Source organism: Saccopteryx leptura, chromosome 10, assembly GCF_036850995.1.
Source record: "Saccopteryx leptura isolate mSacLep1 chromosome 10, mSacLep1_pri_phased_curated, whole genome shotgun sequence".
In the NCBI taxonomy this organism is placed as follows: Eukaryota; Metazoa; Chordata; class Mammalia; order Chiroptera; family Emballonuridae; genus Saccopteryx; species Saccopteryx leptura.
The window spans coordinates 31040121-31062886 of NC_089512.1; positions in this window are offsets into that span (position 1 = coordinate 31040121).

Consider the following 22766-nt stretch of genomic DNA (forward strand, 5'->3'; position numbering starts at 1 on the left):
TCAGAATGAACTTTATTTTAAATCTTAAAAGTGAGAAACTCATAGAAAGTTGAAAAGTTAAAAACAAGTGACACCAGACAGAAGAGTTTGGCATAAACACTGTTCATGGACCATAGAGATACCTCGAAAAATTTAAAAATATATTGTAGCAAAAAATTCATTGCAATTTCTAATAATTTGGTGGGTGGAAGGGTTCTTTAGATTTCGGTTTTATATTAAAATTATTGAAGTAATACTGATTTAGCATAGGTATGTGTTCTACTCAATAGACCCTCCAAATGTCTACCCAGAATTAAAGAAAGAATCCATCCTACTCCGGAAAAGCTGCGGGAAACCCGAGATCTTGGTGGAGCGCGTCCTCATCAGACCTGTTAAAGCATGTGGCAATCATGCATAATAATAAAGGAGAATTCTGAAGTAGCTTCAACTGCCTATTGGTTTGAGAAGGTGACCTGCCAGTCCCTGGATATTTGGGTGGGAGACATTAATCAAGCATTCCTTTGTCAGTGTTAGTTAAATACAGTTAAATGATCCTATCTGCCTGGGCTGTTTAGACCTGTCAGAAGTAATCTGCCCCTTCTTGAGGATTGCCAAACAGGTTTTCATCCCAAGTGACTCAGTCATTTATTCCTGTTTAAATACAAATCTTTCTTACTTCTGTAAGTCCTGGCTCACCCTTAAGTACTACACGTATGCTTAATGTGCCACACTTTACAAAGTGGTGATAACTGTTAGGGTTTCTTCTCATTTCTCTGATTACTACAAAAAAGTGCCCGAATTTCCCCTCCAGAGAGTGGGAAGAGTAAAAAATAAATGGAGAAAAACCCACTGAGACAGCAAATAAGGATCCTCAAGTTTGACTTGAAGGGCGAACTCAAACAGCTTCTTCTCCCTGTTCACCCAGAAGCGACACCTGGAAAGCAGGCATTGTCCAAGCAACGTGCAAATAGTAAGTCCAAAGCATAGTTGTTGGGCAGATAAAATATATTATGCTCACTTTGTTGGAGATGGCGCTGCCCACATGGAAGCTGTTGCCCAGGTGAGATTAATGTGTGTTGGGGGCGGGCTGTGGGCAGGCAGGATCCTTGTAGCCTGGGGCTTGGTTTTGGGATTAAGCCATTCCCACCCTTTTTGATGTGGGGCGGTACAATCCCATCATGCCTCAGATAAGTGACTTTGTATTAGAGACTTCCCTATTTTGTATATTGGATTAAAGGTTTTGAATCTACACTATAAAATGGGGGCAGAACGGGAGTTTGCTCTCTTGGTTCCTGAGATTATCATTAGAGGAGAGAGCAGAGAGGAAAGCAGAGAAAGGCCACGTGGAGGAGGCCTGAAGATGCAGCCAAGATGTCAGAGTGTTGAGTGAGAAGCAAGTTTGTGCAGAGTTTGTGCAGGGAGAAGGAAGGAGATGGAGAACAGAGTTGAATAAGTCTGGTGAGCTAGAAACCTTTGATTCTAGGAAACTCGGATTAAGTCAGTAGCTTTGTGAGCACTGAATGTGAGTGGGTTTTGGAGCCCAGTGTGTGTTTTTATTTGCCCGCTGGGTGCAAGCTAGGATTAAAGATGATGGCCCACCAGTTTTTGGCTCCGTTGTTTCTTTACCAACTGTCCGAATCCAATGCGAACCTGCATGGGCCAGGTGGCTGTAGTGGTGGCCGTGGCTACTGGCTTTACAATAGTTTAACAGCATATGATGAAGATTTACAGTCTAGAAGATCAATATAAACTTCCCTCTCACATTGACAAGTATTTTAAAATTTAGAACAAAGAACTGAGAGCTGTTCCCTTCATTGTTACAGGGGCACCAGTTTTATTTTAATTTATGTATTGATTTTAGAGAGAGAGAAAGGGAGAGAGAAACAGAAACGTCCATCTGTTTCTGCATGTGCCCTGACCAGTAATCGTACCAGCTACCTTTGCACACCAGGATGATGCTCTAACCAACCAAGCTATTTGGCCAGGATATTATTTTTAAGCCACCAAATGGGTTTGACTATGTTTTTTCTCTTAGGTGCCAGAATCTTTGCACAATGGGACTACAGCAAGATGCAACATCCTGGTTCCAGCAGCAGAAACTGCCAATTTTTTACCCAGAACTAGCTTCTGCACGTGGGAGCCTCCACAATGTTCACACTCTTTCACCCCATAATTTCTCTTTTAGGAATTTCTCCTAGTGGACTGTTTGGCAATACCAGGAAAGATGTATGTACAAAGATGTTCATCTTGATTTTATTTGTAATTGAAAGAAAAATAAATAAATATAAAAGAAAGCGCCTATATACTCAACAAAAAGTGGGTGGTTAAATTAATTATAGTGTATCCATAGAAAAGGAATATTCTATAGCCATCAATAATTGTGCATATGAAGTTTTAAAAACAGAAGAAATTTTCTTTTCCTCATTCATACTTTTTTGTACTTTTTCCTAATTTTCCTACAAAGATTGGGATTTTTCTTGGTGGTCAGGGGTCAGAAAAAATCTGAAGCATACCATGAGAGTATTAAAACATAACACAAAACACAATACTGGGCAAGGCTTCTCTTTCTAAAGCAGGTACATACAAGATTCATTATTATTATACAATTAATTCTTTATCACTCAATCAAATATCTTTTATATGTGGCTACATTTAAGAACCACCAATTTGTATTACCTCTCATATTCTTCTGCCTGTTCACTCTTGGCAAAGAGCTGATTTCAATTTGTGTTATCCCCTTAGAAGAAAAGACCTTCTACAACTATTTCATTAAACACGCCCTTTTCTTCATAGGTTGACTTGCACTGGAAGAAGTCCTCTCATTAGAGTTTATACACATAAAAGGAAATTTTGCATTTTTATACTCAAAAAGTGCCCTTGAGCTGAGAATCTTATTTCAGTTAAACACACTTTTTCCTTTTTCCTGTAGTATTTGTCATTACTTTCTTAATAGATTATAAACTTGTCTTTGAATTGCTCATATTGCTTAAAACAAGATTTTTGAGTTATAGGCTTTAATAAATACTGCCGAACAAATGAATAAAGACCTTCTATCAGTGAGTTTCCATTTTTGAGGGGGCTCAAAAAGCTTGGAGCAATTATGCTGTACCCCAATATTTTAAATAAGTCAAAGAGGAGCTCATCAGCTTAAAGTGAAGGTGGGGAAGGACCAAAGCTGAGAGTGACGGTATAATTTATCATGCAAATTGCAACATTCTTGGGAACAAAAGGAGATACTGTTAATAATTTCACTGGGGCAATGTATTTGACAAATCATTCATTTTCTGCTTTAGAAAGATCACAAGTTCAAATTGCCCAGAAGCAGTAAAGATGATTGTAAATTGGCTACAGAAAATAGGAACTCCAATATGGGTCGTTGGGAAAGATAGGATAACTGAAGCCCAGAGTCAAATACTAAATTAGACAAAGACACATTTTCCAAAAAAAAATACATTTGCAAAACATAGACAGTGGGCGTTGGTCAAATAAGTTTGTAAAATATATTTTTTATGTTTGCTGGCTTATAGTTTGCATTGGGGGTGGGTCTATGAAATTGTAAATTACCTTCCTGCTTGGGAAGAGCCATTATTTTGCTAATGTTTGCTGGAGAGGTTTACCAGCGGGAAAGTATTAAAAAGAGAGAGAAGCCATGTTTGCAGAGTGAAAGCAGAGAGAATGCAGGGTGCTGAGGAAGAAGCCATATTGGCAGAGAAGTGAGAAGGTGTGCAGGTGGGGAACCAGAGGTGAGGGGCTTTTGTGAGCTCCCCTGAGACTGGTGAGACCTCTTATCCTAGGAGGAACCGGAGAAGATTCTCCTGGTTATGGAACTGAATAATGTGTCAGGGCTTTGTGAGCTCTGAATGAAGAGGGAAATGTTTGCTGTTAGGCAGATAAAATGTATTATGCTCACTTTGTTAAACATGGCGCTGCCCACCCAGGTGATATTAACCTGTGTTGGGGGCGGGCTGTGGGCAGGCAGGATCCTTGTGGCCTAGGGCTTGGTTTTGGGACTAAGCCTTTCCCATCCATTTTGATGTGGGGTGGTACAATCCCATCATGTCTCTGATAAGTGACTTTGTATTAGAGACTTCCCTATTTTGTATATTGGATTAAAGGTTGTGAAGCTACACTATAAAGTGGGGGCAGAACGGGAGCTTGCTCTCTTGGTTCCTGAGATTCACATTAGAGAGCAGAGCAGAGAAAGGCCACGTGGAGAAGGCCAGGAGAAGCAGTCAAGATGGCGGAGTATTGAGTGAGAAGCTAGTTTGTGCAGAGTTTGTGCAGAGAGAAGGAAGGAGATGGGGAACAGAGGTGAATAAGTCTGGTGAGCTAGAAACCTTTGATTCTAGGAAACTCGGATTAAGTCAGTAGCTTTGTGAGCACTGAATGAGTGGGTTTTGGAGCCCAGTGTGTGTTTTTATTTGCCCGCCGGGTGCAAGCTAGGATTAAAGATGATGGCCCATCAGTTTTTGGCTCCGTTCTTTCTTTACCAACTGTCCAAATCCAATGCGAACCTGCATGGGCCAGGCTGCTGTGATGGTGGCCGTGGCTACTGGCTTTACATTTGCCCTGTGTGTTTGCTTGTTGGCTGGTGCGAGATTTTAATAAAGAAATGGCCCATCATTTTTTGGCTCCACTGTTTCTTTACCGTCTGCCTGAATCCAATGAGAACACGCATGTGCATGACTGTGACGGCAGTGGCCCTTGGCCTTATAGTGGGTTAATTTAGTCAATTTAGAAAGTGCTCTAACAAAACAATGTGGATAAGATAAAGCTTCCCAAAAAGAGCAAGGAATAGCTGCATAGACAGCTTATAGGGAGAAATATACAAATGGAAACAATCGATGAATATAGAAAGAAAATGTTTATCTCATTCACAACTAACAAATGTATATTAAAATAAAACAAAACAAAAAATCACCTGACAGAGAAACAAAGGTCTTACACTGAACTGATAGTGAACATATTAACAGTTAAAAATTTTTAGATGGTCAATAGACAATAGCTGTTAAAATGAAAGCATATATTGTCTTTGATCTGTCAATTACACAGCTACAAATTGACTTGATGTTTGCAATGGCCAACATATATACAAGTAACATGAACAATATATAGTCTGTCATAGTAAGAAGAAACCTGGGAACAATCTAAATGTCTATCATTTGGGAAGAGATTAAGTAGATTTAAGGAATAGGATATCCATTCGATAGAAGGCTGTACAAGCCAAAAAATTAAAAATTAGCAGTTTTGCATGTTCTGGTATAGAAAACTCTCAGTCATATTATTAAGGCAAACAACACAATCAGGGTCAGAACACTGCATATTATATGGATTTTATTCTGTTCATTGTTAAGAAGCTATCTACTGTATAGGTGTTACATGTGTACGGGTTTTTAAGGTCACACCAGACACCGTGACCAGTAGCTGCCTTTGTAAGAAGGATTGAGTAGAGTAGTGGGTGCAAGGGCATCTTTTATTCTGCTTTGTAACTTTCTGCCTTGCTTTAATTTTCTAAATATGTTCATGTGCTCCCATTAAAAATGTCTAAAATATCTGTGTGGCTGGATTATCGTAATACATACTATAAAAGGTAGAGAAATCTATGTGTGGGGAAAACCAATAGAAAGACCAAGTGAAGAGATATTATAAACTTACAAAAATCACACCACCTCCATTAACAATGAAAGAGTTTAAAACATAAATCTCTTCCTTGCAAAATATTTAGCATTTGAACCATCTGTTCACCCCAATGCTTATTACAGTATTGAAATCACAAAGGATGCCATCCCTGGACCTCAAATAAGGGTGAGAGAAAGAAAGATATATGATAGATGGATAGATAGATAGATAGATAGATAGATAGATAGATAGATAGATAGATAGATAAATAGATAAGGTTATAGGAGCAGAGACACTTTAAAGTGTCAGCATACTTTAAAGCAGGGGTCTCAAACTCGCGGGTCGTAAGTTTGAGACCCCTGCTTTAAAGAGTTCCATTTTCATTCCTGGCCCTTTGGAAGTGGGAGCAGCCAGGCTTCTGAGAAACCTTGCCTGATATTCTCTTATAGCATAAAAACTAAGGTTTCACACGAGACCAAAATATCAATGCTTTGACATGCTCCCCTCTTTAGAAGAGGCACATGCCTGGGGTGGGTTGAACTTAAAACTAGAAATAGAGACCTTCTCCACCTACACAATGAGGATTTTCTAGAAACTTGCAGGAAGAGCAGTACCCTCCCAGAAGCCAGTGTAGACCACCAATAGACTTATTATTTTCTGTTCTCAGTCAGGTAAGGCTCTATATGTGGGAGGAAGGAAAGAAGACATCGTAGCACTATCAGGTAACACTAAAGGGTATGCTCCTCCTATATATGTCTAGTTCTTTTTCCTCTAGCCCAGTAGATACATGACTTACCATACAGGGTTTTTACTATCCTTCAGGTTAATTTTCCAACCTAACAATTTTTGCACAAGCAAAATACTTGTATTTGTAAAATCTTTCTACAGAGTTTCATTCCATCCATTTTTTTTTAAACAAATAAAAGTTCCTCGGCAATCTAATAATGGCCTTATTATTCCATAAAATAAATATTAACTAATAATAGTCATTTGGTATCTACTGTTGCCCAGTACCACACCACGGGTTTTAAATAAAACCACCCTGCTGAATAGGTAATATTGCACTCATTTTACAGAGAAGGAAACTGGAGCTCAAAAGGGCTGAACAATTTGCACATGTTCATGCAGCTAGTAAGTGACTGAGTGCCTAGCTAAGTGCATTATGGGTGATATAGGTTGTCATCCAAGTTAAACTGAATGAAGATAAATTTTCCATAAGAGTTTGGCTTCTCTCATCATCATAGCTATTTTCCTATCATTACTATAAATAAAAGACTGGATTCTGCACAAGAAAGTGAACGTGAAAGTCTAGGAAAGGAACTCAACTGATGTTTCATTCAGCACATAGAACTTTCTGCACCGATGAAATGCTTTATATCGGTGTTGTCCACTCGTGTAGCTCTCAGCCGCATGTGGCCACTGATCACTTGCTATGTGGCTCCTGTGACTGAGAAATTGAATTTTTTATAATCTACTCTAGTTAATTTAAATGGAAATAGACACTGTGCTACCATATTGGACACCTCAGTTCTAGTCAAAGTCATTCAAGAAACATTTATTGGTAAATAGAATCAAAAGGGGAGGAAGTAGAGGAAAAAGTAGTGATAGAAAAATCACGAAATGGTTAGAGCTGGAAAAACCTTCATGAGACCGTTTCAAGCAACCCACTCACTTTACACAGATGAGTGAAGTGTGACCCGGAGAGATTAAGCAAGTCGTTAAGGTCACACAAACTAGTAAAGGGCCAGATATAAATCTCACCTTTTAACAAATGTTAAAGCCTAGCTGTGTCATTCAAATAACTGCACAGAATGGAGTGAAACTAGGGAACATAACAAAATAATACTTGGTACTGTTTTTGAAGCCTGTGGGAGACAAGGGACAAGTGATAAACAGCTCTAGGCAGGATGTGTTCTCCTTACCTCTTACCAAATCTCTCTGGATCGGGAAGAAATAAGGTAAAAATCCCACAAGGCAGGGACATAAGTATAGGGCTAACCTGCAAGCTAATTCCACGGCCTCCTGTTAGGGAAATCCCAAGCACCTTGGAATTGTATTTTGATGTCCCAATTCTGTTAAAAAAAAAAATCTGACTCCAAATTATAATATTCCCTAAACTATGCCCTCATTCCCAACCTGAACCCCCAAATGGAGAGAGTCCTGTATACCTCCCTTATGGAGGAGCTCTTCTATTTAATTAGGTTAATAGGTTACAGATAGGTTAATTGGGTTAAATCCTGGGCAGAGTTAAAGTGCTTTCTAATTGCTGCTGCCATGATATCACCTGGAGCTGAGGCAGATCTTTAGTGTACACTGTCTGTGTCCCTTCTCCTTAGAGGCGTATTTAAACATGGTACATGGCAGTGACAGACACACAGGGCCCTTTCTTTCCCCTAAACATTTTGTCAAAGGCATTTTGAAAAAAGTACTTTTTGCTTTATAAATGAGTTCTTCTAGATTTCCAGTGAAACAAGTCATTTAAAAAAAAATTTTTTTTTTTTTTTGACAAATGAAAGGAGAAAAAAATGCCTTTTCAAATCCAGGGCACTTGAAAGTTTCATTTTCCTGTTTTAATTTGCTTCGGCGTTTCAAGGGAATAATAATAGTTTTTTAATGCCAAAGGTGGCTTTCATCACTCAAAGCCCTCTAATTTCCTTCCATATTGCAAGTAATGTGTTAATAGTTCCAAAATGAAATATTACCTAAAACACAACTTGGTAATTTTCCTCACAGTTCAAAGTTGTTTGAAAAAGAATCATCGCCTTTCACAAATATTTACTTTGCCTCAACAGAAGACGCTGCAAATTATCTGCAATAGCTTCCATTCTCCTCTTTTTTTTGTGCCATCGTTGAATCTTCGGTTGGGAAAAAAGGAAATGAATGTGCAAAAGAAAAAAAAATACACCTCCCCCTTCTTTTTCATGTTCAAATATCAGGTTCCACAGAAAGACCTGAACTCTACCTTTAAAATTAGATCATGCTCATATATATGTATAATAGAGAGAGAGAGAGAAAGAAAAGCTTGGTATTTGTGGTCTCATTACAGAATACACACACCAAAGAAAGGATGTGCACAGAGGCCACAGAGAATTTAAAAGATTTATTTATGATGTATTACTGTAATTTTTAATTTAGACATGCAAATTTTTTAATTTGCACCGACTGCTTTGCCTTAATGGTTTTGATTAATACTTGGAGGTAGTGTTTGTGAAAGAGATTTATACTGTGATTCATCTGCAAAATAATCAAATCATTACCAGCTAATGACAAAGCTGTGAAAAATGATATAGATATTGTGTAACTTCCAGCTATGGCTGAGCACGTGGAGGTATCCAATCCTTCCAGCAAATGTGGACTTGTGTTAATAACTGCTGGGAAGTTCGCTCTAGGTCCACTCTAATTTGGCAACAAAAAACATTGATCTTAATAAAGCTGTCTGATAAAAGGAGCAGTGATTAACATCCCGAACCCTCCATTCTGCGACTCATGCCAAGGTCCTTTTTTTTTTTTTTTTTTTTTTCCAGGAATGAAATTCCACTGTACTTCCTGCTTATCGCTTGCTAGTCTCACCTCAGCCCTCTGCGGGCCTCCAGATAAGGCTTTATAGACAATCTGGGGGTGGGGTGGGGTGGGGGTGGGGAGGGAGCAGCGCTGGTGGCCACAGGTGGCAGGTGACTAGGCAGAAAAACACAGCACAGTGAACTCCCAGAGTCTGAACCCCTTCCAGAGCCCATGGCCATTCATTTCCGAATTCAGAGGCAGCCCCTGCTCTACGGGGTTCTTCCCGCCTGGGGTTCCGCCATTCGGGACCGCATGGCCCTTGCTTTCTTCCTAATCCTGACAGTAGTCAGCGGAGGTAGAGGGGAAAGCTCCAGAACATGTCCAGAGTGGGCAGGACAAACTCGCGGGTGGTGTCAGGAAACAGAAGAGGGCAGGAAGCAGAAACCCGCGGACGGTTCCCAGGGCTCCTTACAGCCGCTGCTTGTGACCAGTCACTCTGCCAGGGCACCGCCCACGCGGCTAGCCTGAGCCAAATGGCAGATTTGGATTTTACCTCCTTTCTGGATGACCCCTTCCAACCAAATAATAAAAATAAATGTCTCTTGTGTGCTAGACACTGTGGTAAAGCATTCCACACGCACTTTTTCATTAATCCCCACCAACACCTACCTATACAGTAGATACTAGGAGTAGCAGCATTCCCATTTTACAGTAAGTAGCTCCCCCAGAGAAAAGCTGGCATATGAGTGAGGGTAAGACTTATTCCTGGTTTATTCTAGCACCACAAACTCCACCCATAAAAACCATGCCCTACTGTAAGTGAAAATAACCCAAAATGAAGGCAGTCGGAAGAGAGAAGGGAAGAGACAGAAGAAGTAGTTAATTTTTTTTCTTTAAATAAAAAAATAAAAAAAAATTTTTTTTTAAGCTCGGACCAGCCACCATTAATACTGAAGCAATCATATTTTAACTCATTATCAAGAAATTCAGCTCCTCTTTTATTTCAGTCCTCACAGAGAAAAAGCCTATTGAATTGATAATCATTAATATTTCATTGAAAACCGATCCATATCTTCTGTGACGGTGACACGGACACTTCACTTCATCAGGAAGCCATTTTACAAAATTAGAAAAAGCAAGGCACCATTCTGGAAAGCCCAAGCCGAGACTATTTATCATTATTATTTATTACTTATTGGATACCAACTGGGTTCCCACCGCAGAGAGGGAGCTACAAAAGCATCGTGCGGAGGCAGATGGTCCCTGTTCGCTGGGTTCACAATCCAGTTCCGATTGCTTGACTACAATGGGCCCTGTGCCTGTAATTACTGGTAACTGTGACGGCCATGGAACCACAAAAGGAAGATCAGAACTTTCTATCACTTTTCTAGACAGAAAGACAAATGAGGAGGAAAGCAATCAGTGTAATTAATTTCAACCAGAGCTGGGAGAGGAAAAACTTTCCTCTGGGCTACATACCCAGCATTTATCAGGAGAGCTCCCTCCTAGCAGAGCCAGACCTACCAATTCACGGATCTGAAACCGGCTGCCATTTCCAAAAGAAACAGGAGAGATAAATAAATGTAACATGGCTTTCGCAGCATTGTTTTGGTTCAGAGGATCTGTTAGAGAAATAAGCATGTGACTTAATTGTGTGTGCGGCCAGGGAAAAGCGGGAGGAGTTAAGCCAAAGTGCAGAGTTCAAAGTAAAGTTAAAATTCAAGCCATTCAGAGTGAGCCCACAGAATAAGCCTTTGGCCACATAGGGCATCTTGTGCAATTCAACCCATCATATAGTACAAGTAATGAGGCTGAAGGAAAGGGAAATATACTCTCAGAGGTAAACTTGCGTTCAAGTCGTCATGACTTAGCTGAATAATTCCCTCTAATGCTTAGACAAATAATGCTGCTAAATTCTTGGGAATTAAATCACATCTCCACCCCTCTGCTTTCAGAAGCTTCTGAAGACTGGACTGAGCTAGCTGTAGGGAAAATTCAATTCAACATGTACTAATCATGATCATTTCAGAGAAGGGATATACTCCCTGTCTGTTTATGTGAGAGAAAAGGGACTAAACTTGACTCTAAGCAACCTCTGATAATTCTGAGGAAGGCCAGAGACCATAGCACTATGGAATACAAGTTTTAGTAACTCTGCATCTGCTGCCAACTGATGAGAAATATTCTGGAATCCTGTCCCCATTCATTTCCCTCAGCCTCCCTCCTCTGACAGTTAGAACCTTGTCTTCACAGAGAACATATGCTGTCTTTTTTTCCACTTCTGCCAACTCTTAGGCAACATTCTGCAACTCTTCATATTTATCTAAAGCCGTACAGTAGAACTTTCTGGGATAATGAAAATGTTCTATATTTGTACTGTCCACTAGGATAACCACAAGCCACATGTGGCTAGTTCTGAGAAAATAAATTTTTAATTTTATTTCATTTTAATCAATTTAAATTTAAATAGCCACGTATGCTTAATGACTCCCATACTGTGCAGTGCAGTTCCATAGGGAGCAATATAGGTTTTACTGATGATGCATTATCATGGACGGAGAAGTTTGCATTGCACATGTTATAAAACTCTCATCCCTGGACTCTCTTGCAGCTAAGGGTGGCCACGTTACACAATTTTGGCCAATAAGGGAGCTGAAGGTTACTGGACAAGTATTTTTCTTTCTTATATCAAATTCAATTTCCTTTTTGCCTCTTTTTTCCTTTTCTTCTGCCTGGGGTATGTACATGATACCTGCATAGGTAGCAACTACCATAAGTGCAAATGCTATTCATCAAGGTTGGCACAGCAGAAAGTCAAAAAAGGGGCTAGGACTTTGAAAATTCCCTTGAGCCATTGCACGTTCTGGACCACCAACCAGCAGATTTCTGCAGCAAGGGACAAATAAAGCCCTTATTCAGTTAAATTACTCTTTGCCTGTTTTTCTAAGCTTAGAGCCAAATGCACTAATCCTAATGCATATAACTAGATCCCATTATAAAGGTTTAGCACATAATGAATATCTGGCTGTCTACAGAACTGATATAAAGTCCAATTTTAATAGCAGTGCTTATCCACCACACCTACCTATCCTCAGTCTTTTCCTTGGGGCCAGCCCAGAGTAACATTGTGAGTAGGGAGAAGATTTTATCAAATTGCCCACTGCCTCCCTCTGTGTTCTGTTTCACAGTGTTCCTGTCCATATTTAGTTCTTTGTATCTTTATTCTCCCCCTCAGCAGTGAGTCTGCCATCATTCATTCTCTTGTGATACTTCCTTAAAATTGGGGAACAGAGGGATGCTAAGCTTTGTCACAGGCTAAAAGGATTATATTCAAAAGGAAGAGAAGGCCCTGGCCAGTTGGCTCAGTGGTAGAGCGTCGGCCTGGCGTGCAGAAGTCCCAGGTTCGATTCCCGGCCAGGGCACACAGGAGAAGCGCCCATCTGCTTCTCCACCCCTCCCCCTCTCCTTCCTCTCTGTCTCTCTCTTCCCCTCCCACAGCCAAGGCTCCATTGGAGCAAAGATGGCCCAGGCGCTGGGGATGGCTCTGTGGCCTCTGCCTCAGGTGCTAGAGTGGCTCTGGTCGCAACATAGGGACGCCCAGGATGGGCAGAGCATCGCCTCCTGGTGGGCAGAACCTCGCCCCTGGTGGGCGTGCTGGGTGGATCCTGGTCAGGTGCATGTGGGAGTCTGTCTGACTGTCTCTCCCCCTTCTCAGCTTCAGAAAAATACAAAAATATATATATACAAAAAAAAAAAAAAAGGAAGAGAGATGATGTCTGCATATTATAAGGGCATTCTTTCACGTTAAAATATTTTTGGTAAGTAATTGTCTACCATGCGCACAGAAAAAGCTTTCCTGGTCTCAACTCTCGGATCTTGTTCACACTTCTTGTACTTTATAATGACCCTTAATTGGGCATCTAGCATGTACTAACTCTTCTTCACTTGGCACTGACACATATGTTGTCCCTTTTAATCTTCAGAGCAGCCCAAGGAAGTGAACCTTGGGAAGACACATGGGGAAAAGGATGGTTTTCAGAGAATTTTTCAGATCTACATACTGTATAGATAGCCCTTCACTAAATTTGTTAAAATTCTTCCTCTTGCGTGTATGACAACTGAATCTGTTATTTCCATTTGACAGATGTGAATAATGAGTCCCAGAGAGCAAGCAATAACAGTGGCAGGATTTCTGGTTGCAAGTCACAGCTTTTGCCAGTAGAAAGAACAGGAAGCTTGTGGTTTATTCTCCAGTGTGATTCTATCTGATGCCAGCCACTGAGGGCAAGGGGTCAGTTTTTCTCCTCAGAGGAATTCTGTTGGAGGAAAGGGAACAAAAGAGAAAATTAGAGAGAGGCCCCTAATGGCGAGAAAAGTCAGGAGGTCTCATTCTCTGCTCCTTCCAGGATTTCTGACAGAAAGATACTTAACCTCTGCTTCCCACAGGATGTCAAGGGTGTTCATAAGCTTTCTAACCTCTCAGGGAAGTTGAGAGGATTAATTCTTATTTAACAGCAGTTTGTGATCTGGTGATGAAAGATACTCTGTGTTCTTTGGTCCCCCTAGTTTCTCTTCCCAGAGACATGACTCATGAAGTGTAGATGGGGTAAGAGGTAGGGTGGAGAGGAAAGTGAAGACAGACAGCTGGGAACGACTTGAAAACAGAAGAAGATAGGACAAGAGGGGTGGAGTCAGTGGTTCTAGACTCCATAGAATGTGACCAGATTTTCAACTGACATCCCTTCCACCTCAGGTACTCAGAAATGTAACAGGGGTTTCCTTCACCAGCCCAGCCCAAAGAGCAAAGTCAAGTGCTAATTTTGAAAGTACTTTTCATGGATTGAGTTAAGGTAAAGTCCTTCCTTCTGCTTCATCCAGTCCTCTGCCATTTAGTACATCTTTTCCCATGAAGATAAAGAAGGACAGGTCTCTCAGCCCTTAGTCATTTGAATATTCATGCTTGGATGTGTCCTTGTATGAAATACCTCTTACAAAATCTTTCAGAAAGTGCAGGGTTCTCTACATTTTTTTTCCTCCTTTTATTTGTTTACCATGCTGTCTGATTTTCCCTTTCTCTCTCTTTTTTTTTTTTTAATTTAAAAGAATAAGTGTGAAAACATCAGGTCAAACCCTTTTTAGGGTCAAGTCAACATTAGAGCATTTGAAAGTCATGGCTAAGGAAGGAATTCAAGGTTGAAACTGGGAAGGGGCCAACCCTGAGGGACAAACATGGTCTTTGAGGGTTTTTTTCAAATTTATACACGCTATTAATAGCCCTTCATTAAATCTGTAGAAAATTCCTTTTGTGGACAAGTCCTGCCGGGGGTGAAGACGATGGAGATGCAAAGACCCGACTCCGGGGACCAGGTTCAGTGATGCAGATCTGCTTTATTCAGGAAGCAAGCTAGCTTATACACACAGGATCAGCCTACAGGGTGTTCCAGCATGTTCCTCAAAGCCAATGGCTGAAAAGATCAGGGAGCTGTGTGGTTGGCGCTGAAGTCACTTCCTTATAGCGGGTGAGCTCCCTTCCTGAGTATGCTCAGGAGGGTTCTGGGAGCTGGAGTCACTTCCTTATAGTGGGTGAGCTCCTTCCTGGGTGTGCCTAGGAGGGTTTCAGGTGCTGGAATGTTCTCACAGCATGGCATCAGCCACAGCTGCTAGGAATGCGCTCTGCACTCCACCTACATCTCCCCCTTCTCTTTTAATTAAGGCGAATTGGACTTGATGAATGACAGCTTGCTGTTGTTGTCTCTACGGGCGGGAAAATGCCAGGGTGGGGAAAAGCAGCCCAGACGTGGAGGTCCATCTGTGTCTGGGAGTCAGCGGTCACTATAGCACACACAAGCAAGAACAGAGCACCAGGGCCTGGGGGCCCATCAGGGGCAATTCTCTGGACTCGCCTTGCCAAAGCCTCCACATCTCCCCAGGTGATGAGGCATGCACGTCAGCCATTATGTCTTCTTCTGGAGCACTGAGGACCTCTTCCCCTCTGGCGTAGTCAGTGTGGAGAAGGCTAGGGCTGTGGCTTTGGTTGAGTGAAGACTGAACCATTTAGTGGATGCTTAAGAAACCCTGTCAAGTAGGTTGGGGGGTTACTGGTATCCAAATTGGCTGAAAAACACAAGCATAACCTCTCCCTTGCATTAGAAGAGGCTGTGATCACTGCCGCTATGCCATGGCTTGGTCCTTCCAGCATCATTTCAGAGAGAGGGGTAGGGGAGAGAGCGAGAGATACAGAAAAGTAGACAAGACAGACAGAAAGAAAGAAAAAAGACACATGGGGGCGTATAGGCTGGCCCATGGGTCTGCAGCAGGAACACGTGTTGGAGTTAAAGCTGGGGTAGAAAATGGCATCTGAGATGCTGGGGTGGGGCATTGATCCCTGGCAGGAAATGTGGAAGTAGCGATTTCTGCTTTTTCCGGCGGCAGAGCTGATGGCGCAGTTAGCAATTCAGTTGGTTTCGTTTCTGCGCGCTCAGCCACGATTTTGTCAAACTCAGAGGCTAAACTACTTTACTCTTCAGTGGAGGGGGGCAAATAGGAAGTTAGGGGCTCCTCAGAGAGAGAGGCAGCCTGTAATATCTTTGGCACTGGCAGAGGGTCCCTAGGAGGAGCACTGATCAGGCAGGCATGTATCGCTAGCAGGGCAGGAATGAGGCCAAGAGGGAAGGTTTGTCCTCCATGTACTTGACCCAAACAGACACACCAGAAAGCTCAGGCCCAAGTATCGGGGTCCCAAAGAGGCACGTCCCAGAGCCAAGGGTTGAAACCTGAGAGGATTTCCCAGTAGGTACAAAGATCCTTTTCACTAACTTTAACTCACCTACTCTGCAATAGTGTGTGCAGGGCTCGAGAGTGGGGGAGAAGGTTTCCTATTGCAGAGGGTCACTCACTCGTCCCTTGGATGCCGGTTAGGTCCCTGCCCCATGTTGGGTGCCAGTTGTGGACAAGTCCTGCTGGGGGTGAGGACAACAGTGAGGCAAAGACCTGACTCTGGGGACTAGTGACACAGATCCACTTTATTCAGGAAGTAAGCTAGCTTATATACACAGGTTCAGCCTATAGGGTATTACAGCATGTTCCTCAAAGCCAGTGGCTGAAAAGATCAGGGAGCTGCATGGTTGGCGCTGAAGTCACTTCCTTATAGTGGGTGAGCTCCCTTCCTGGGTATGCTCAGGAGGGTTCTGGGAGCTGGAGTGTTCTCACAGCATTGCATCAGCCACAGCTGCTAGGAATGCGCTCTGCACTCCACCCACATCCTCTTCTTGTGTGTATACCAATTCCATCTTTCTCCCCACCAGAGAACTGTTACCCTGCAGTCACCATCTATGAAATAAATATCCGCCCTTTCAGATACTGGGGAAATGTAAAAAGGATGGAAGAAAGAAAGGATTTATTTCCTCTGAGACACAATATGACACATTTCATGTCTAGGACCTAAAGGGGACAAGATTTATTTTCACTGTGATCTTTCAATCCAAGTGGGCAAGATAAATACACAACTAATCATTCAATAGATATTCACCAAAGATCTCCTATGTCCTGGAATACCTGAGAGGCTCGATGAATACCCATGAAATAAGGAGTGGAGGGTCAGAGAAGCGACACCTTGTCCTGAGGATTAAGATAGGCATGGCCAATTTATAGGGAAAAACACAATGAATTCAGAGGCTTGAAGAAAAAAATAAGAAGCCCAAAGCAGAGGCACCTGTCAGATTTGGATGAGGACGGTGCGCCCGAGGTTTTCTTCAGGACCCTGTGTCTGGTAGCTCAGTCCCTGTGCTGCACAAAAGGACCGGCCAAGCAGCAGACAGCACCAAAGCTGGGCTCCCTCCCCTTGCCAAACCGATAGCCAGTGGACCACATCTGCCTGGATACCAGTTCTTTTACTAATTCACACAAAGGCCGTGTATTTTGGTGTGACCTTGCTTTCCTAGCTCAAAACAGAAAAAAAAAAAATGTCCCCACTGTAGCCTCACTTTTCATATATAGTCATGATGATCTCGTGTGACCCAGAAGAAAAGAGAATTGCTGCAAGAGAGCCCTCAATTGGTGGATTAAATAAAATGTTGTGTCATTGATTTCCGAGCACTGAACTATCCAGAGAGGTTGTCGGTGTCTATTTAATAAAACTGCCAAAAAAAAAACAAAAAAAAACATTTAATTTTTTTCATCTAAAACACACCCGGAAATTGAACAAATTTCATCAAAATGTTTAAGTGCCAGCCGTGATTCCAATCTAATAAAACATTAAGGCCTCAAGTTGCCTGTACTGCGCCTGTGGCAGACCTCCATTAACGACACGGTTGAAACCTTGTTTTTAATTCTTTTGCAACAAAATCACCCATTTCAGTTCTGCTGGGAAACCTTTTGAAAAGGCCTCTTCGTAAATAAAGCAACCACTTTTCTTAAAATAAAGTGGGCCCAGAGTGTGGCTCCTCCGGGGCCTGAGAGGACTCTTCGCTGCTCCGACACGAGGCAGGCCTGTGCCGTCAGCTGTTGGAACAGAATCTGTTGGTGTCTGCTGCGCGCTGAGTGACAGCAGTGTGCAATCAAAGAGACACACAGGAACACATCAGACGGCAGGCACACAGAAAGAAATAAGCGGCGGAATGGGAGTGTTTTGGAACCTAAATGGACCTTGGCACAAAACACTTTGAAACTGACATTTTGCAGAGCCTGATCCTGTTTACGTGTTGCATTTGGGATCTAGAAAAGGAAGAGTCAGGAAGAAGGGAGGAGAAAGGTTAATTTTTAATGAGCACATCCTACATACGGTCCAGGCGCAAAGGGGCTTTGTGCATATCTGATCCTCAAATTCACAATATGATATTAGATGTATTATTCTTCTTTACAGATGGGAAAACCAAATCTGAAGAGGTGAATTAGACAGCCCGAGGCTTCGTGGCTATTCTACGATAGAGCCGGAACTGAAATCTGGATCTGCTTGTAACCATCACCCTCCCACTTCCTCTATTCCCGCACTGAGGCGGAAATCGGGGGAGAGCATTTCCTTCCACTTCCATTCTACATGCTCTCCTCACCAGAAGTTTCTAACTGTGCTGGAAGAGTGCCCTTCACTCTGTGTGCCTCGTGTTCAAGAGGGAGAATCCACCTTACTCAAAAAGTAAAGTCCTAGGAAAGTCTAGGTTGGGTACAATTAGACAACAATCCAATGGCTCATTGTTCTAATCAAGCTCGGTGGGCAGTAAGGCCAGAATCCTGGATCTGGAGTTCAAGGTCATGACCAGCTTCCCAGGTATCTGCCCAGGCAGCTGTCTCAGCAGCATCTTCTATACACTCACTTTAGATGAGAAACTAAGACGACTTCCTAGCACGTTTTAACACCTGAAGCCTCCAAATGTATTCTTCAGTCCTGAAAGCCAGGTCCTCCCCTCTGAGCAAGGGAGATTTACAAGAAAGCAAGGGCAGTTCCCTGAGGGGAGTAAACCCATTGATGTAAACCTGAAAGATCAGTTAGAGTTCCCAGAATTCACCCCCCGAGTGTGCCCCTGAAGTCACCGAATGAGGGACTGTGAGAAACAGTGTGAATGGACTCAAAACAAAACGAGACTCACCTGATTACAAGTTTCATTATGAACCTCGGGTTTTTTAGAGCTGGTGACATCACGCTGCTTTGAAACGTTGGGAAGGGGGGACATGTGGCTGGCATCTCTGCTCAGGGACGCGTGAACTTGGCACGTCTCGCAGGCCTCCCCACTGACATCACACAAAACTCAGACCTCGTTAGCTCCGTAGACCGCCCCTGCCTGTCCTCTTCAGAGGTGGTGAGACCAAGGATGGGTTTCTGTTATTTTTTAAAAGCAGCTTCAGATACCACAGGGTAGAATAATCATCCTGAGTAAATGTCACCAGTTGGAAGCTGTCAGCAGTCAGAAACAAGCTCTGAAACCCGTCACAGCCTCTATTTCCAAAATATAATTTGAATTCAGGGCACACAAGAGCTTAGCTGCTTCAAGTGCAGTTCATGGATAAGCGGAAGGGTCCTCAACTGGGAGCTTACTAAAAATGCAGATTCCCTGGCCCTGGCCGGTTGGCTCGGCGGTAGAGTGTCGGCCTGGCATGCGGGGGACCCGGGTTCGATTCCCAGCCAGGGCACATAGGAGAAGCGCCCATTTGCTTCTCCACCCCCCTCCCTCCTTCCTCTCTGTCTCTCTCTTCCCCTCCCGCAGCCAAGGCTCCATTGGAGCAAAGATGGCCCGGGCGCTGGGGATGGCTCCTTGGCCTCTGCCTCAGGCGCTAGAGTGGCTCTGGTCACGGCAGAGCAATGCCCGGGAGGGGCAGAGCATCGCCCCCTGGTGGGCAGAGCGTCGCCCCTGGTGGGCGTGCCGGGTGGATCCCGGTCGGGCGCATGCGGGAGTCTGTCTGACTGTCTCTTCCCGTTTCCAGCTTCAGAAAAATACAAAAAAAAAAAAAATGCAGATTCCCAAGCTCTACTAGCCCTGGTGCATCAGAAGCTGCATTTTAAGAGATTCCTCAGGTAATTTGAATACCTGTTGAAGTTTGAAAAGTGCCAAAATAGACCAGCATCCCCGATAACTTGCTCTAAATGCGGAATCTCAGGCTTACTGATCCCCTAGGTGATTGGCACCCGCATTCGAGTTGGGGAAGCACTGTTCCAGGGGCAGACCAACCTGGGCTTTAGTCTTGGCGCAACCATTGTCAGGGTGCCTGATTTTAGGTAAAGTACATAACTCTTGGAGTTTCAGTAAAAAAAAAAAAAAAAAAAAAAACAAAAAAAGGCAAATAGAGCCTTTTCTCAGGAAATTCGAAGGGCTTAAATTAGGTCGTGGAGGTAAAGCTCTTACTACTAGGTTAATGTATACTAAGCGCTTAATAAATAATTGTTTTTAGCTTTTACTGTTTGTTCCTTTTCCTCTTGTCTGTCATTCTCTTACCCTAGAGATATTTTGTGAGACTTTCCTGGGTCCTTTCCAGCTTTAACATGCTCTGATTTGACAATTAGTTCATTTTGCTTAAAACTGCTGAGGATCCACTAAAGCAAACCCTGTAACTACAGGGATTAAGAATTAGTTCCTCATCTATGTCCAACTTTCTTTTCTTGCCAAGTCCGGTCTTGTCTGCAGCGAAGACTGGAAGCGGAGGGAGGACAGAGACAACACTCCCACTGGGGAAGCTCAGACCCCATCCCAAGGGTCACAGAGCAGCCAGGCCCTACCTCAGGGAGTTTGCTTTATTTAACCAGGGGGGGGGGGTCAACAAATAAAAATGTAATTGCAATTGAAATTGTAATGAGTGTTGTGAAGTATTGTGAATAAGGGTACATTAATAAGAATAGAAGGATAATCAGATTTAGATAGTAAAGACAGTGATAGGGGGCTGCCACTGGAAGGTGGCCTCTCAGAGAGAAAGACACGGAAGCTGAGACTTGAAAAGAAAGAGTCAGAGTTAATCAGGAGAAAGAGAACCCCGGGCATAAGCAACCGCACTTGCCATGGGCCTGAAGCAGAAAGTGCCTGGAGAAGTCAAAGAACAGAAAAGACGGTAGGTGGGGCTGGACCCCAGTCGGTAAAGGAGCCAGTTTCTAGAGAGGCTGGGGAGGCGAGTGGAGCCAGATCTGGGCTCCCAGGCAATTGGCTGTTTGATTTAGGGAGAAGAAGGCAAGACGCCGCCTCCGTGAGCTCACGGACACAGGTAGGTAGGTAAAGCAAATCTCACTAACTGCATCCATGCGTGAGCTCCTGGCACTGGGAGGGGCTCAATAACATTTGTGGTTAAGAACAAATGAATAAATGGATGAGACACGCCAGGCAGAGAAATGGATGGTATACTAATGGTGAAAATTATAACCCAGGAAAGATAACTAGCAAAAAAGAATGCAGGGTATTGCTCCTCCAAGTGCCCCGTCTCTCTCTTGCATTTAATATTCTTTTATGTTCTGCTAGATTTTCTTATCAACCTACAAACTTGCTACAATATCTCATGTCTCTAAAAATAACTTCATGTGACCTCCGCAGTAATTGTCCATTTCTCTAGTACCCTTTACAACAAAAGATTGAGTTGTCACTTCTTATTATCTCCATTTCATCTCTTCTCATTTTCTCTATTACAAATAAAATATAATATTGATACACTAAAGAATATATGCAATATTTATGTAGATCATAAAGTTTAATGGTAAACGTGGACACCCCATGAGTGTTCCACCCAGCTCAACTGTTAGAACCTTACTAATTCCATTGACGTGATTTGTATATTATTCTTCATTCCACCCCTGCCTTCACGAACCTATGCAATAGTCACCCTGAATTTTATATATATTACCCCCTTCTATTGTACATAGTTTTGCCACAAATGTTCATAGCCCTAAACAGCATACATTTTCTTTTACCTGATATTTCGTACTTTATAAAAATGAAAAAATCAATCACACAAGATTAATTTCAAGTGAAATTGGCAATGTCAAAATATTTAAATTTATAGAAGAAAACAAAGAACAATATAGCTTTATGACCTCAGTTAGGAAATGGTGTTATAAACAAGACACAAAGACAACACTAATGATTAAAAAAAGAAAAGCCTCCTTCTCTCTATATGCAGAAAGAACCCTGTGCCAACCAAGTGAACCATCAGTGATGCTTCTTTTGAGTTAAGCATAACCTTAACGCTATGGAATTCCTTTAAAGCACAACTATCCTCCAGGGATTAGTCATATATCAAGCCTCTGCTGTATATTGGGTTTTCTGAGATGGAGACTGTAAGACAAAGATTAGAATTTTGTTAAGAACAGCTGTTAGGATCAACAACGGTGGGGGAAGCGAAGGAAGCAGAATTGAGCTGTAACCAAGTAGAAGTTGAGCTGTAACCAAGTCTCAACGGAGGCCTCAGTCAATGCCACGGGGTTCTGAAGCTGAGACACCCTTTAGAGTTATTCTAAGTGGCAGCACAGAGGTCTTTAAACTCCAATTCACCCATCACTGAACGTAGTTGACTTTGAGCAAGATGGCTGTCTTCAGCCAAGGCAATTCCTTTAGGGGTCTGACATTTGGGAGATGAACTTCTAGCTCCTGGGGGTATACATATTCATTCCTGAAGGGAAATCTGGGTGGCACATCTCAGCATCCACCAAAGTCCCTCACATCTAAGATTGAATGAGGATATCAGATGAGAATATCATATGTCTTCTTGAGCTTCAAGAGACAAGGTGGTGGCCCTGGCCGTTTGGCTCAGTGGTAGAGCATCGGCCTGGTGTGCAGGAGTCCCGGGTTCGATTCCCGGCCAGGGCACACAGGAGAAGCGCCCATCTGCTTCTCCACCCCTCCCCCTCTCCTTCTTCTCTGACTCTCTCTTCCCCTCCCGCAGCCAAGGCTCCAATGGAGCAAAGTTTGCCCGGGCGCTGAGGATGGCTCTGTGGCCTCTGCCTCAGGCGCTAGAATGACTCTGATTGCGGCAGAGCGATGCCCCAAGATGGGCAGAGCATCACCCCCTGGTGGGCATGCCGGTTGGATCCCAGTCAGGCGCATGCGGGAGTCTGTCTGACTGCCTCCCCATTTCCAGCTTCAGAAAAAATAAAAAAAAAAAAAAAAAAAAAAAAAAGAGAGAGAGAGAGAGAGAGACAAGGTGGTAATGAACATTAGGGATGGGTATGCCGATAAGGGAATGAGAAGAGCAAGTTGGTATGG